This window comes from Delphinapterus leucas, chromosome X, assembly GCF_059928025.1.
Source record: "Delphinapterus leucas isolate spDelLeu-1000000601 "Yukka" chromosome X, BTC_Dleu_Yukka2, whole genome shotgun sequence".
Lineage (NCBI taxonomy): Eukaryota > Metazoa > Chordata > Mammalia > Artiodactyla > Monodontidae > Delphinapterus > Delphinapterus leucas.
In genome coordinates, this window is record NC_143150.1 from 9293475 (window position 1) to 9310632 (window position 17158).

Genomic DNA, 17158 nt, shown 5'->3' on the forward strand with positions numbered 1-17158 from the left:
GAATAACTGGATCTAAGCAATACTTAACAATAGGTGCTAAAAAAATTACAAAAGAGAAACAACCTGAGATAATATACCATTAGTAGAGGTATACAAAGCACTTATAAAATCATCTTGCAAAAGAAATATCAATGAACAGAAAATAAAGAAACCAGAAGAACATATTAAAGAATCAAAGGGAAGAAGTCAGCAAAAAACAGACTATAAGGAATCCGTCAGGGAAAATATATTAATTTACTATGGCAACTGTAACAAATATCCAGATATTCGGTGGCTTTAAAAAAGAGAAATTTATTCTTTCACAGTTCTGGAGGCCAGAAGTTTAAAATAAGTATCACTGGGCTGAAATCAAAGCATCAACAGGGGCAAATCCCCTCTAAAGATTCTAGGAGAAAATCTGTTCTTTTTCTCTTCCAGCTTGTGGTGGGTGCCAGCATTCCTTGGCTTGTGGCCACATCACTCCAACCTCTGCCTCCCTGGTCATATAGGATTCTCCTGTTTCGTGTGTGTAAAATCTCACTCTGCCTCTCAAGTGTACGGATATTTGTGATTGTATTTAGGGATCACCAGATAATCTAGAATAATCTCCCTTTTCCAAGATCCTTGACTTAGTTATATTTGCAGAATCTTTTTCTTTTTCTTTCTTTTTGTTTTTTTCTATATAAGGTAATGTTCCATGGTTCCACAGATTAGGATGTGGATATCTTTGAGAGGAGCTAATTTACAGCCTACCATGGAAAAGAATCCAGTTTCATCAAAAATAATTTAAGAAGTGGGGGAAACTATACATTGAAAGAGATTTAAGATATATGTCAACCAGGGGGTGGAGTCAAGATGGTGTACTAGGAGGACACGGAATTCACGTCTCCTCACAACTAGGGCACCTACCAGTCAGTGGTGGGGGACCACAGATACCTAAGGGGATGGGAGGAACCCCCAGCAACTGGCTTGTGGGATCTTGGTTCCCAGGCCGGAGGTTGGGCCCAAGTTCCTGTGGTGGGAGCTCTGAGTCCAAACTGCTGGACTAACAGAGAACCTCAGACCCCAGGAAATATCAGTCAGAGTGAGGCCACCCAGAGGTCCTCATCTCAGCACCAAGACCCAGTTCTGTCCAACTGCCAGCAAACTCCGGTGCTAGATGTCTCAGGCCAAACAACCAGTAGGAGAAGAATACAGCACCACCCATCAAAAAAAAAAAAAAAAAAAGAAACGACAAAAAAATATGTTACAGACGAAGAAGCAAGGTAAAAACCTACAAGACCAAATAAATGAAGATGAAATAAGCAGCCTACCAGAAAAAGAATTCAGAGTAATGATAGTAAAGATGATCCAAAATCTCAGAAACAGAATGGAGAAAATACAAGAAACAGTTAACAAGGATCTAGAAGAGCTAAAGAGCAAACAGTGATGAACAACACAATTACTGAAATTAAAAAAGCTCTGGAAAGACTCAATATCAGAATAACTGAGGCAGAAGAATGGATAAAATAGATAAAATAGTGGAAATAACTGCCAGGGAGCAGAATAAAGAAAAAAGAATGAAAAGAACTGAGGACAGTCTCAGAGACCTCTGGGACAACATTAAACGCAACAACATTCAAATTATAGGGGTCTCAGAAGAAGGGAAAAAGAAAGGGTCTGAGAAAATATTTGAAGAGATTACAATCGAAAACTTCCCTAACCTGTGAAAGGAAATAATCAATCAAGTCCAGGAAGCACAGAGAGTACCATACAGGATAAACCCAAAGAAAAACATGCTGAGACACATTTAGTCAAACTATCAAAAATTAAATACAAAGAAAAAATATTAAAAGCAGCAAGGGGAAAAAAAAAAAAAAGCAAGGGAAAAGCAACATATAACATATAAGGGAATCCCCATAAGTTTAACAGCTGATGTTTCAGCAGAAACTCTGCAAGCCAGAAGGGAGTGGCAGGACATATTTAAAGTGATGAAAGGGAAAAACCTACAACCAAGATTATTCTACCCAGTAAGGATCTCATTCAGATTGGACGGAGAAATTAAAAACTTTACAGATAAGCAAAAGTTAGGAGAATTAAGCACCAACAAACCAGCTTTACTACAAATGCTAAAGGAATTCTCTCGGCAGGAAAAACAAGAAAAGGAAAAGACCTACAGTAACAAACCCAAAACAATTAAGAAAATGGTAATAGGAACATACATATCGATAGTTACCTTAAATGTAAATGGATTAAAAGCTCCAACCAAAAGACACAGACTGGCTGAATGGATACAAAAACAAGACCCATACATATGCTGTCTGCAACAGACCCACTTCAGACCTAGAGACACATACAGACTGAAATTGAGGAATGGAAAAAGATATTCCATGCAAATGGAAATCAAAAGAAAGCTGAGGTAGCACTTCTGATATCAGACAAAATAGACTTCAAAATAAAGACTATTACAAGAGACAAAGAAGGACACTACATAATGATCAAGGGATCAATCCAAGAAGAAGATATAGTAATTGTAAATATTTATGCACCCAACATAGGAGCACTTCAATACACAAGGCAAATGCTAACAGCCATAAAGGGGAAATTGATAGTAACACAATAATAGTAGGGGACTTTAACACTTTCACCAATGGACAGATCATCCAAAATGAAAATAAATAAGGGAACACAAGCTTTGAATGATATGTTAAACAAGATGGACTTAATTGATATTTGTGGGATATTACATCCACAAACAACAGAATACACTTTCTTCTCAAGTGCTCATGGAACATTCTCCAGGATAGATCATATCTTGGGTCACAAATCAAGCCTTGGTAAATTTAAGAAAATTGAAATCGTATCAACTATCTTTTCTGACCATAATGCTATGAAATAGACATCAATTACAGGAAAAAAAACTGTAAAGAATACAAACACCTGGAGGCTAAACAGTACACTACTAAATAACCAAGACATCACTGAAGAAATCAAAGAGGAAATTTAAAAAGTACTAGAAACAAATGACAACGAGAACACGCCAATCCCGCCCTTTGTGCGCCACTCAACAGTGGCGCCTCACTTACATGGTGGCCTGGGCTTCCTCCACAAACCTTCCCAGCTGTGGAGCCCTTCCCTCCTGCTGCCTCAGGCTGTCTCCTCACCACCAACAGCTTCCCCCTCCCTGGGTCCACTCTCCAAACCGCACTTTCCAGCACCCAGTATATTTTATACAGAAAGATACATAAATTTACTACTGTTGGTGAGATGCTTGAGTCCTTTTCCAGTGATCATGAGGACCTACAGGTTTCAGTGAAACCCAAGGACTTTTTCTCTTATCACACTTAGTATTCCCTCTGTTCAATTCTTTTGTTTTAATTGTAAACTTTGTCAAGGTCATGAACTATAAAATGGCCTTCAAATGGTGTTTGACAGTTTATAGTGAATCCAGCATTAGCTAATTATCATCCTAGCTTCACAGTTAAAATGAGGAGCAGGAATGACATGTCCCCATTTTGGGCCAGCAGCAAATCATGTTGGAGCTGGATCCATATCCCAAATGCCCTAAATCCTAATTCAGGGCTTTGTTGAAAACCTGTGTTAACTATTCCAAATTTCATGTTAAAAAAATCTGTTTTCTCTTCTGCATGGAACTATAGATTATTCTTTAATTAATCTTTGATTATTTTTCAAGTACCCACAGGGCAGCAATAAGAAATAATACTGTATAGAATATCAGTCCCTTTGACTCATACAACATTTTAAACCGTCATTTCTTCACTGATTTTCTTTTTGCACTCTATTAGAAGAATAACAACCAGAATCCTTTAAAGTATTCAGTAGAAATGATGTGATATTTGCCTGAGCCCAGGATGCAGAATCTTTTGCTTCCTTTGTTTCTTTTTGCAGAAGAGACTGGATAGACAGTTCAGGAGAGGAAAATTTGCCACCCCAAATGTCTCCTTGGCATGTAGGTTATTTCAAGCTGAAAACAATTAAGGCCCAGAAAACTCAGGAAGAAACTTTGATCTTCCCCCTAACTGCCTAAAGAATACGGATAGAGGACCTGTTTCAGGAAGGGAACTATCAACATATATAACTGTAGTATGAACTAGGTGTGCAGACAGGGAGGAACCTAGCAAAGTCTATTTGTTAAAATTCTTCTCTGTGTTTCATTGTCTCTGCCTGACCCAGCAAACATTGTTTACCAAACATTTGCTTTTCCATCTCCATGTGAATTCCCTTCCTCCCCTTTGAAGTCCCAAATCACTACCCCTTTTGTCTTTAGCTAAAGATGGTGTTTAATGTGCGGGTTTCAGCCATTTTGTTGAGTTACTCAGTTCTCCTGGGTCTCTCCCATATATACATGTTATTAAACTTTTGTGTGAGTTTCTCCTGTTAATCTATCTTATGTCAATTTAATTCTTAGACCAGCCAGAAGAGCCTAGAAGGGTAGAGGGAAATTTCTTCCTCCCAGACAACAACAATGAATTCATCCTAGCTCATAGCAAAATTATTCTTCATAATATTTCTTGGACAGGAATGTGCCCTTATTGAAAATGTCACCCTATAGATGAACTGTCTGAGACAGTGCGTAGTGTCTGTGAAAAGTGTCTCCAAACTGCTAAACTCTGTGATTCCTTGTATGGAAAAGTGGCAGAAAGGATGTAGAAGGGTCTTATATCCTTTCCTATAGAAGGGCATCAAGGAGATGAAGGAATTCAGGAATGAAAGCTCCTATTGTGTTCTGCTTTTGTTTCTGAGGCCAGTAGGAGGGGGCTTACCTGAGTCATATCAGGTTATAACTCCCATCTGAGTAATTTTCCTAAGAGGTGGCTTTTGTCAGCTACTACTGCAGAAATGATGTTTTACCCCCGATAGCCTATTAGATAAAAAAACAGATTTATCTGTGGCGTCATGACTCTCCCTATCACTCAGTGTTATTGTTTTGTTGTTCTAGAGTACTTAATGAATCTTGTTTAATATCCAAGGTACCTTCTAGTCCTCTCCTCTCAGTCACCGCGCCACTTTCCACCCCAGCTGACTGACTCTGTCTCTCTCTCTCTCTCTCTCACTCTCTCTGTGTATGTCTCAATCTCTGTCTTTCTCTCCATCTGTCCAGAATTCTTGATTCCTTTATTGCTGTCTACCTCAGCTCAACCTCAGCTTCCCAATCTAAATCCTGTATTGTTCTCTACCCTACTCAAAAAGTCCAGTTAGTTCCACTTGAATCACAGTTGTGTCTGTGGTGTGTGCGCAGGCACGTGTGTGAGTGTGTGTGTTTGTGTGTGTGTGTGTGTGTGTGCAGGAAGGAGTTTAAATACACAGAAAACTGAAAAAACCTAGCATGCTAATATGGACACTCATATACTTACCACCAGGAATTAATATATGTTAACATTTGATTCAGATTTTATTTTTAATAAAATTAAAATTTTGTAGATAGAGCTGATCTCCTTTTTCTATCTCTCCACAGTGCAATTTTCCTTTTTTCTAACCTGAGACAGTCACTAACAGGAATTTGTTAAATCCATCTAGTACTTAATTTTATTCACATGACAGTAGTTGCCTCTATTTAAAATGTAAATTTTTGGCATCGGCCAGCTATTGTTAATTTGCTCTACTTTACATTTCTACACGCCTTTCACAAACATTTATGAGGTTTATTTTTTTCAAAATCTTAGACGATTGTTTTGTTTTTCTTCAGATTGCTAGTGAGGTTGAGCATCTCCTCTTCTGTTTATTCTTGGACGTTCTAATTCCTTCTTCTGCAAGATAATCATTTTCTATTGTGTCTCATGGATTTGATTTTCTTTATATTCCAGATGCTAAATACTAAATGCATGTCACGAATAGCTTCTTCAAATCTATGATCTGTCTTTTAACTCTCTTTATGCTGTTTTTTATACAGAAGTTTAAGATTTTGACACAATCAATTCCACCAATATTTTTTCCCTCTGTTAGGCAAGGAAACCTCCTTCCTAAACATTTGCTTTTTCATTTCCATGTCAATTGCCTTTCTCCCCTTTGAAGTCCCAGGCCTCTGTCCCCAGTATCCTCTTTTTTCTTTACCCAAAGATGGTATTTAATGTGAAGGTTTCAGACACTTCGGCAAGTTACTGAGTTTTTCTGGGTCTCTCCCATGTGTACATGTTATTAAACTTTGTTTGATTTTCTCCTGTTAATATGTTTCATGTCAATTTATTTCTTAAATCAGTCAGAAGAACCTAGAAGGGTAGAGGAAAAATTTTCCCCTGACAATGGCAGAATCAAGGGCGTGTCCATCTAGTGAGAAATCAAGTTCCTTTTCACCTGGTAACTTGTGCTTAGAAAGAGTGCATAAGCAAGCTACCACCTGGCTTCCAAAAAGTCTGCCAAGTGGCTGTCAGAACTTCTCCTGCCAAAATCTGCATTAAATGGTTTCTGAGTCTAAATTTCCTGGGACAGTCGCCTCTGTTACAGAATCTCTAGCATCTGTGTAAATGCGGCTAACTTTTCTCCAGCTCTCTGATGTGTATTTAAGAGGCCTATATAGTATGCACTCTGGTTTCCAGCAAGAAGGTAAGCCTCTTCTAAAGCTCTCAAAGATTCAGCCAAAGTCACTTGTATACTTTGAAAGCCGAAGTGCCTTTAGGCATTCAGTCGGGTTCTGTAGTTTCTTGGCCTTAGATGCCTACCATTGCTATAGCATATTTTGAGCAAGATCCAAAAGTCTTTTCTCCCTGAATAGAATTTGCATTGCTACAAACCTCCTCAAGTTTGGGTAGCTTATCATTCCCATAGCAGGCAAAATATTCTATCCAAATAAGACAATCTATGTCTTGAGCAGCATGTCCAGGCAAGGGGCAGTTGGAGAACTTTTATACGCCAGGACCTGCCAACATCTGCCGCTATATGCCACTCCTTTTCAGGAAAGAATTTCTTATTCTGTTTCTGGTTTTAGTTTAAAGAAATTTAAAATCTAATACAGGGCATTAAACAAAAATTCATACCCTCTCTCTTTCTGTATATTCTCCTGGGAATCTCAGGGATGTCAGTCCCATCAGAAAAATCTTGTATGAATGCGTTCATCCTCTCCTCCTCCTGAGGAGCCCTTCTAAACATCATCTTGCCAACCTAATTCTGCAGTACTCTGTCAAACTTCATGCTGTCCCAGCCCACTATCACATGTAGAAGTAGTAGTGACTTCTGAGAGGCCACATTCATCTCTGCATGCCAGCTTGTTAACAATCATAGCCTTGGTCTTAATTGAACCTTCTTCGGTTTGGTGAGCTCTAATGAGGTAGGCTGTGATGAAAATGGGCACATATCCTTTGAAATCCAAGAGGAGGTTTTCCCCATGGGGCAAGTTTAAATTTCAGTACAAAAGCTCAGTTGTAGAAGATACACCACATTCTTTAATTAATGTATGTTTAATTTAGAGCCTCCATCCTGCCAGCCAGGAAGGGAAACCTATTTCTGTCATTCTTGAGGCCCAGACCAGTCAGGGAAGTTCAGAGGTCCTGAGGTCTTATATCAAGGCACATGGAAGGTCCCTCTGACCCCTTATCGTTAGCCCACTGTCATTGTCATGGAGGCATCACACTTGGGTGTCCATTCCTCTTTGAGGTCTGCCAATCTCCCCAGGGAGATTCCAGGGATCAGAGTGTGATTCCTCACTTTTCCTTGATAAGTTGCCCTCTATCCATCTCCCAATCCCAAGTCATGGGGAATATTTCTTTCTCTTCCTATATCTCTAGCCCACTCCTCACTCCGTTCCCCAGATCCAACCTTCCTCTCCTCTATATTTAGTAAAAGTGTCTCCAAGGGGTTTAGATTTTTTTTTTTTTCTTTTTTTTTTTTTGCGGTATGCGGGCCTCTCACTGCTGTGGCCTCTCCCGTTGCAGAGCACAGGCTCCGGAAGCGCAGGCTCAGCGCCCATGGCTCACGGGCCCAGCCGCTCCGCGGCATGTGGGATCCTCCTGGACCAGGGCACGAACCCGTGTCCCCTGCATCGGCAGGCGGACTCTCAACCACTGCGCCACCAGGGAAGCCCGGGGTTTAGATTTTTGACAAACAAAAGTTAGGGAAAAAATTGTCTTAGAAATAATGTCTCTGGGTGTATTTCCTTCCCTAGGTTACTTCTTAACCTCAACAAACCTCCATAGGGTCCTATAAACACAAACCCGAGCTGCTTCTCTTTCCTTCTCTGTAATAGCTGTTATCACGTGCATGGCACTCTTTATGTACCATATACTGTTTTAGTTGCATTTATGTATGTATGTATATATGTATATACACACACAGCTACCAGTGTAATATGTCCTCATGTTATGGAACAGTAAACTGAGACACTGAGAGGTGAAAGAACTTGCCCAAGCTCACACAGTTAGCAAGTGGTGAAGGAAGGGCATTCAATTCCAAGTGGTCTAGCTCTACAGTCAATGCTCTTAACTACTGAGCTATTGCAGTAATAACGGCACATACCTCATGAGATGATTGAGAGGATTACTGAGTCTATATATATATATAAAGCGCTTGGCATAGTTTCTGGAATATTCTTAATAATTGTTAGTTACTATTGTTACTGTTACATGTTTGGGTAGATACAAAGGAAGGAGACAATCCATATAGGAAGAAATATAGATTACCACAGTATATTTTTTTAAATGACCCTACACTGCTACAGTGCCTGTCCAATTCTTATTGACAACATGAATTAGAGATTTGCTGAGCTTTTCTGATAATTCCTTGATTAACTCTTTCACAAGGGTGAGTTTGCTGTGATTTCTCAGATGGTTCCTCTTTTATGGAACTGCTTTTCATAGGAACACTGACTTTTCTCTAGTTGCTTGTGTAAGGGCAAATACAAAATAAAAATACAAGGCTCAATTCTCATTGTCAGAAAATAAGGGAAGAGACTACCCCTTCCCTTTTTTTAGAACATTTACTTTAGAAAACTTGTAATTGTGAATTCTTTCTCTGTTTATTTGAAATGTGTGTAAATCTTTTTAAAAGCTAAAAAACAAAACAAAAAAACCTTGCCAGCTTTCCCACCCTTTTTCTCAAGGGTCTGGGAAGCATCTTTTAGAAGATAAATATCAAGGAAGATAGCATCCCTATCTCCAAATTTCTGGAGGAGAGTAGGAGCCTAACTTTAGTTCATGCCTTGTTCCACATTGCAAAACTACCTCTTGTCATAAAGACATGAGAAGTTTGTTTTTTCTTTGAATAAGGCCAATTAACTAACACAGATGGTCCCCCAGTTTAGGGGATTTAGGGTGAACTGTCTATGACAAAGTGTGCTGTCATGTCCTCTTGAGGACTAGTTATTGTTTATCTTTTGTTTAATATATAAATTATTTATTTATTCATTTTTGGCTGCATTGGGTCTTCATTGCTGCGTGCGGGCTTTCTCTCTAGTTGCGGCGAGCGGGGGCTACTCTTCATTGTGGTGCTCGGGCTTCTCATTGTGGTGGCTTCTCTTTATTGCAGAGCACAGGCTCTAGGTGCACGGGCTTCAGTAGTTGTGGCTCGTGGGCTCTAGAGCACAGGCTCAGTAGTTGTGGTGCACGGGCTTAGTTGCTCCACGGCACATGGGATCTTCCCGGACAGGGCTCGAACCCGTGTCCCCTGCATTGGCAGGCAGAGTCTTAACCACTGTGCCACCAGGGAAGTCCCTATTGTTTATCTTAAGGACAGTATGTAATAGGTTGTATCGACTTGGCTGTATGAAAAGGTAAGACTTCTGTCTTTTCAGTCTCTTAGAGGATTTCAGTCTTGCCTGTGATATGCATCACATTCTGGCTTAATGCTTATTAAATAATAGAAGAGGCTTTTTTCCATCTTCTACCTTTGCAGAGGGGTTTTCTGGGTTGGAAGATTTTGTTTGTAATTATATTTCCACAACATTTTTCCCTACAAAGGGAGTGGGGATGGTCCATTTAAAATTTGACCTTGATAGAAATTTTGTCAGAGATTGTGTGATATCTGTTAAAATCTATTTGTTGTTTTTATTACCCAAATTATCCCTCTTGAATTACCAGTACTCTTATTTTTCTTCAGGCAACCAGCTCCTCTGGAACTGTCATTGCATGTGACACAGATTCCAGTGATAAGCATGTAACTACTGTAACTGTAACCAAATAAAATCAGAGCATCACATCTGCTCTGATGACTAATTCATGAATGAATATGTGTGGCCCAATTGGGGCTTATTAAAGTCTATAAGTATCGCAGGATTGAGTCTTCCTTGCCTTCCTATCAACTGTTCCATGGCTTATACTCCTGCCCCTGACTAAAAGATGTTAGTTGCTATTGGCATTTCCACCCTAGACACGCCTTTCCAACCAGTGGACATCTAACCAAAGCCTGGACTGGATCCATAATGATCCTACATTACTTCTCTTTTGTGTGTTTCATTGCCTTTGTAACTTCCTATGGAGACATAACTACATAAAATTTCCAGGCATGTTTCTTTATGGTACAGAGTGTGTCTGCTTTCCCAGTTATAGTAACGGTGTTACTTTTGAAACCCACCTAGAAAAACCTGGAACATTCTGTATTGAGTGTGTCCTATCCTTATGTAACATTATGTAACTATGTCTGTCCAGGTCTTATGTAATCATCTAGTGCAGTTTGTCTAGCTTCAACGGAGTTTATCCCTCAAAATGTTCAACTGTTTGACCCCTTATCCGATGCTCTCCTAAAGCACTTCTCAATAGTTTCCCGGATCTGGACTCCCACTGGGAGTCATTCTGATTAGCTCTCTGAGATCTTTCCTCATGCTTTGTGTTAAATTTCTTCCATCTCTCATCACACTGTCTAGTCTAGTAACGGCCAAAATTTCCCCCCTCTTTCCCAGTCTCATCTCTAATAGCACTTAGACTTGAATATATGTCATTTTCTCTTTATTTTCTATCTCGACTTGCCACTAAGATCTCTGCATGTTCCTAATGCAGTATCTTTTCCTTCAGCTCATTCAGCATGATCCCTTCTTCTTTCTTTTTGTTGTTCTTCTTGTTCTGGTTATAAGAGTTAATTCCATTCCTTCCTGAATCTTCAAGCAAACATATTCCTAGAATGAAAGATTGCTAGGCATGTGCCTTTTTAATATTTTTTCAAGTTTTTTTTTCAGAAAGAGATCTCATAAATCCCTTTATTTTTATGAAGTAACTAAGTCAATATTTCTAACTTCTCAGAAATAGTTCAAAATGCTTCTCTGGTGCAAGCAGAATTAGTAATGCAGTATAACCATTCCTAGCCCTGATATGTTATATATTAAATATATATACGTGTATGTATACATATATATTCAAATATATATATATTTTATTAACACAATCTTAAAACAACAGAAAGTTGCAAATATAGTACAAATAACTTTTTTACCTGAAGCATCTGAGAGTAAAGAGTTGACATTTCCCTTTCTCCCTGATGAATACTTTAGTGTGTAATTCCTATAATCAAGGATATTCTCCTGCATAACCACAATACAATCACAAAATTAGGAAATTAACCTTGATGTATTATGATCACATAATCCTTAGACTTTATTCAAATTTTGCCAGTGTCCCACTGCTGAATATCCTTAATGCTGAAAAAATCCAGTCCAGAATCACATGTTGCATTAAGTTGTGTGTTTCATCTGTCTCTTTTAGCCTGGGATGGCTCCTTGGTCATTTCTTGATTTTCATGACCTTTGATGCTTTTCAACATTATAGGCCAGTTATTGTATAGAATGTCTTTCCATTTGTGTTTTCTGATAATTCCTCGTGATAAGATTCAGAGTTTGGCTCTTGGCAAGAATATCACTGAGGTGATGTTGTGCTCATCTCAGTGCAGCCTATCAGGAAGGACACAATTTCCATTTAGCCCATTGCTGGTAGTGTTAATTTTGATCCTTTTATTAAAGCGTCTTAAGTCTCAAGATTTCCCAAGCTTCCTCACTGTAAAGTTACTCTTTTCTCTTTTGTAACAAAAAGTTTTTTATGGAAAGGTATTTTGAAACTGTCTTAGTTTGGCCTGTTCTAACAAAATACCACAGACTAGGTGGCTTATAAACAACAGAAATGTATTTCTCACAGTTCTGAAGGCTGGGAGTCTGCTAGCAGGGTGCCAGCACGGTGGGGTGAGGACCCTCTTGCAGATTGCAGACTGCTTATTGTATCGTCCCAAAGGTGGAAAGGGCACGGGAGCTCTCTCAGGCCTCTTTTATAAGGGCAGTAATCTCATTCATAAAGGTTCTGTCCTCATGACCTCATTGCCTCCTGAACACCCCACTCATTTCCTAACGTCATCACATTGGCCATTAGGATTTTAACACATGAATTTTGGAGGGGACACAAATATTCAGACCATAGCAGAAACCATGTAAATATCTTGTTCTTCATTAAACTTTCAATTTATTCATTTATTTATATCACATATCATATTGTCTTCTACTACATTTGAGTTATAAACCAAAACTGTAATTATTTAAACACTCAAATTGTCCCCCTTCTATCAAGAGATAGAAGCCCCTTCAAATCTCTTCAAACTGGTTTCTGTGCCTTTTGACATGTCCCCATCTTTTTTTTTTTTTTTTTTTTTTAGCATTCCTTACTTTCTGGTGCATCATGTTCCAGGACCATCTTGACTTTCCCTTTTCCAGTCCTAGAGTCAACCATTTCAACAACGATCCCTGGTTCCTTTAAGTGGAGGATCATATCAGAAACCAAGATATGAGCACTAGGCAGTCTCACAGCTATTGGAGTATCGGTGATCTCAGAATCTCTTAGTGCACACACACACACACACTCACACACTTTTAAATATTATTTATATATCTATATTTACATATCCATATTTGTGACTGCCTTTTCTGGTCCCATTATCTTTAATATATTTACATATGTGATCAATTCCTCCATATGGAACCAGTCTCCCATCACTGCTACCTCAGTTCTCTCATTAGTCTAAATGCCTTCTTCACCTCTTTTGGGCTCCAACAGACTGTGCCTGGCCAGTCTCTTGCATGAATGCCCCTTTTACCTCATTTAGGTTATAACACCTTAAATCAGACTACTGCTGGTGCCACCACCCCACATGGAAACCTCCCTCTCCCTCCTCATACCTCACACTGGGATGCTTTTACAGATGGAAGCCCTCTTCATCCTGCTTGGCTCTGACACCCCACATGGAGCTCCACCCACCCTAGCTGTGTATGAATTCTCTTCTTGCCCAACTCAGGCTCTGACCCTCCTTTGTGAGGGATGGGCTCCCCTCCCTCAGGTATATCTTCCTCACCCACTTGCTCACTGACATCCAGCTGTAGGCCATTCCGCTTCATCCGTTTATTGGTAAAATATACTACCCTTGTGTGTATGGTTAAACTGGTAGTCTGGTTATCTCAAATCAACACTCGTGATTGGTGTTGCTAATGATCAATCCACAGTCATCCTAAGAGTATGTGGATGGGCAGGAATCTTTGGATGTACCTATAGGTTTAAAAGGTTAGTTATGTTATGGCTCCTTTCTTGACCCTGGATGCAGTTCTAAACAAATAAAAAATAACAGAAATCTGGGTTGATGACCTACTGTGACATAGCAATATGCAGCACCAACAATATGAAGGCTAAAATACACAGTTGTTAAAAAGTTTGGAATGAGCTCCCATAAGCCTTAGAAATGTATGTGAAGCTTGCGTGTTCCAGATAGAAATCTGACATCTGGAAATGGCCTATCAGAACATTCCAAAAACTAAGGATTTAAAATGCAGTTAAAATAAAGAGAAAAGCTTAAATATTGAAGGCACTAATGCCATGTCTATTTTCCTCAAATTGTTACAGAATGATGCTTCTAAAAATATCTACAATTTAATTCAATGAAATGCTTTTATGGAATAATTGAAATTATTCTTGCAGTTTCTAAACTGGATATAAGCAGCCAAACAAGAATTAGGCAGAGATATAATATTGGAAATACTGTGTGATTTAGGTAACCTAGAATATAACATAGAACATAAATGTCTGGTTCTTATTCTTCAGTGATGAAGGTAGTTTAAGCCTTTTCCAGGTTAAGTCACTTGTTTTTGCAATCATTCTATTGTTTAAAGCAGGGGTTGGTAAAACCTTTTCTATAAAGGGCCAGATAGTAAATATTTTAGACTTTGTGGGGCACGTACAAGTCTCTGTCATATATTCTTCTTTGTGTGTGTGTATGTTTTTAACAACCCTTTAAAATTGTAAAAAAAAAACAAAAAACTTATAGATCACGGGCTGTACACAAACAGGCTGAGGGTGTATTGGCCAGCTGACTATAGTTTTTTGACCCCAGGTTTAAAACAACGCTCAGTGGTTCTCAAAGTGTGATTCCTGGAGCAGTATCTTTAGCATCCCTTAGGAAGTTGATAGAAACGCAAATTCTCTTCCCACACTGACCTGATCAAAACTCTGGCAATCTGTAGTCAGCAAACTCCCCAGGTGATTCTGATGCTTCTTCAATTTGCAAATCACTGATTTAGACTCAAACAACAGCCCTTTAACCAGGTGTTATGTTAGATTCTAGAGATATAAAGATGAATAAAATCAACCTTTATCTGCTAATAACTTATAATTTATTAAAAAAATAACTTCTGCCTAGAAATATGGCAGATTGACGGTTCACACCTAGAACATCTGACACAAATCTAGTACTCAGTCCAGGTTACCGTGCTGCCTCTCTGAGGGCAGATATTTCCCTGAAGATAACTCTTCTCTGATGGTAATACTTTTCCTAATTTCTTATTGGGAATCCCCCTCCTCTTTTCCTATTTCTTCCTCCTCTTGCCTTTCTCACAGCTGGGGTCATTTGACACCAGTCGACCTTCGGAATCCTCTGGGTTCTGGGACCAATTCTGACTTCTGTTAGCTGGAACTTAAAGAACTAAGGCAAGTATTTGATTTTTGCATCAGTCTGTAGTTGCTCCTTCTTCCATCAACGAGCCAGAGTTCTAATAACCAAGTGTCCTCTCGTGCTAAAGCTCTGGTGCCTGAATATTTTCTCTTCCCATGTCATTTCCTGAATTCTTTAACTTTACATGTGATGTGTTACCCATGCGCCCATATCACTGCAGCCTTTCTTTTTTCTTTTTTTCAGTTCCCCACATTCCTGGCCAGTCATATCAGGAAGTCTGAATATCACGTTTAGTTGAAATCCTTGCTAAAGGTAAGGAGACAACCCTCAGCACCTGGGATAAAAGGGGAAACAAAACTGAACAGTCATGAAAAGTTGCAGCATTTTTAGAGAGACCTGGCTTCACTGGAAATTTATTAACCCAGGTATGTAAAAAGGTTTAAACCAGATATGATAGATGGTCTCCAGCTCCCTTGTCTCCAAACACGGCTTCCTTTCCTTATTTTGTCCTTTCACCTTTTTTTTTCTATCTCCCCAGCTCCTAACCTTGACTAATAGAACAAATGCAGGACTTTCAAGAAACAGTTCTTGACAGTTATCAGTAGAGATTGTACAAATGCTCTTGAGCAAGAGGCATGAATACTGGAACAATCTCCAACTGTTCCAACCATAAGTCTTGCAGCAGTTAGAGATGAAAACTTACCTGAGCCAAAAGTCAAGCACATATATCTCTCTCTTTTCCTCACCCTATAAAAGTACAGTCTAGTTTCAGCAATGCGTTAGGTGACTTAACCTGGTTTTCAGGTGCTTCCTGGTGTCAATCAGCTCAATAAAGTCTTTTACTTCTGTTTGAGTCACTTAAACTGTTTTATTTCCTTGACAGGCGTATACCAGTACTATGTAGGAAAAAAATTAGCAATTTCTGAAATTAATATAAACATTTTGTTTTTAATTTAATGTTAAATAATAAAGTTAGTAATGTATTAAACGATAAGCATTATGCTATGAATTTGAGAGGTATTTTCTAAATGATGCTGGCATGGAATATCCACATTTCTGTTCCCTTTTATTAGCACTGCTGGTTCACAGAACTATATGCACTCGGTATGAAGTTCAAGAGAGGACAAAGCTACAGTTTAAATAATCTGCCTACCAGCCACTTCAAAACGCTTATTCCCTTAAGTCAGCATGACATGGTCGATGGTCGCTCACTGTTTTTTAGGACCCTCTTGTTTCCTACATGCCTCTTAGGGATCACACCATGCTGAGTGTGATTTAAGGATTTAAAAATAAGCATATCAGGGCTTCCCTGGTGGCGCAGTGGTTGAGAGTCCGCCTGCCGATGCAGGGGACAGGGGTTCGTGCCCCGGTCTGAGAAGATCCCACATGCCGCGGAGCGGCTGGGCCCATGAGCCATGGCCGCTGAGCCTGCACGTCCGGAGCCTGTGCTCTGCAACGGGAGAGGCCACGACACTGAGAGGCCCGCGTACCGCAAAAAAAAAAAAAAAGCATGTCATATAATATTGCCTCTGAATGCAAGGCAACTCCTTCATCTGGTTCTCAACCAAAGAATCAGGGAACTGTTCCAATGAGGGAGAAGGAGATGGCTGTAATTTTGGCCTTATTAGCTTGCTTTAGAACTTAACTTTGGCCATAAGATGCAGGTCTACTGTCTATCTGGTACTGAATACTAGTTTATAGTCTCAGTGTGGAATAATGCCTAGCAAGCCCACTATTCAGCGTATGCCAGACTTTTCAGTTTAGAAAACTGTATTCTTATGTCAGACTTTACTTAGGCCTTGAACTTAGCCTATGAATGTGTCCAAGCATGGCTTCTAGATGTGAAATGCAGGGCCTGTTAAATCTAAAGCTATATGTTTTCCTTTTCTTAGTGACAACTACAACTATGGAATGAATGAAAATTTCCTTAGATAAAACAGCAGTTTGCACAGAATATCAGTCAAGTATTAGTTTTTTTAACCAATCTGATTATCAAAAGTTAAGAAAATAAAACAACAATATCCCATATTTGCAAAGCATAGGGAAATCAGTACTCTCATGCAATGTCTTTGGACATACAGATTGGCATAACTGTTTTTTGAGAACTGTTTGATGGTATCAACAAGTCACATGTAGAAACCCTTTGATGTGCCATTTCTATTTTCTAATTTTTTCCTTCAGAAACACTGATTAATGTGCTGAAAAATATATGGACAGGGGATTTCTACTGCAGCATTGTTTATAACAGCAAAAATAGTGGAAACAACATAAATGCTCAGATAGAGGAATGGCTAAATAAATTATGGTATATCCAATCTATCACATTCAATGTCTCATGAAAAAATAA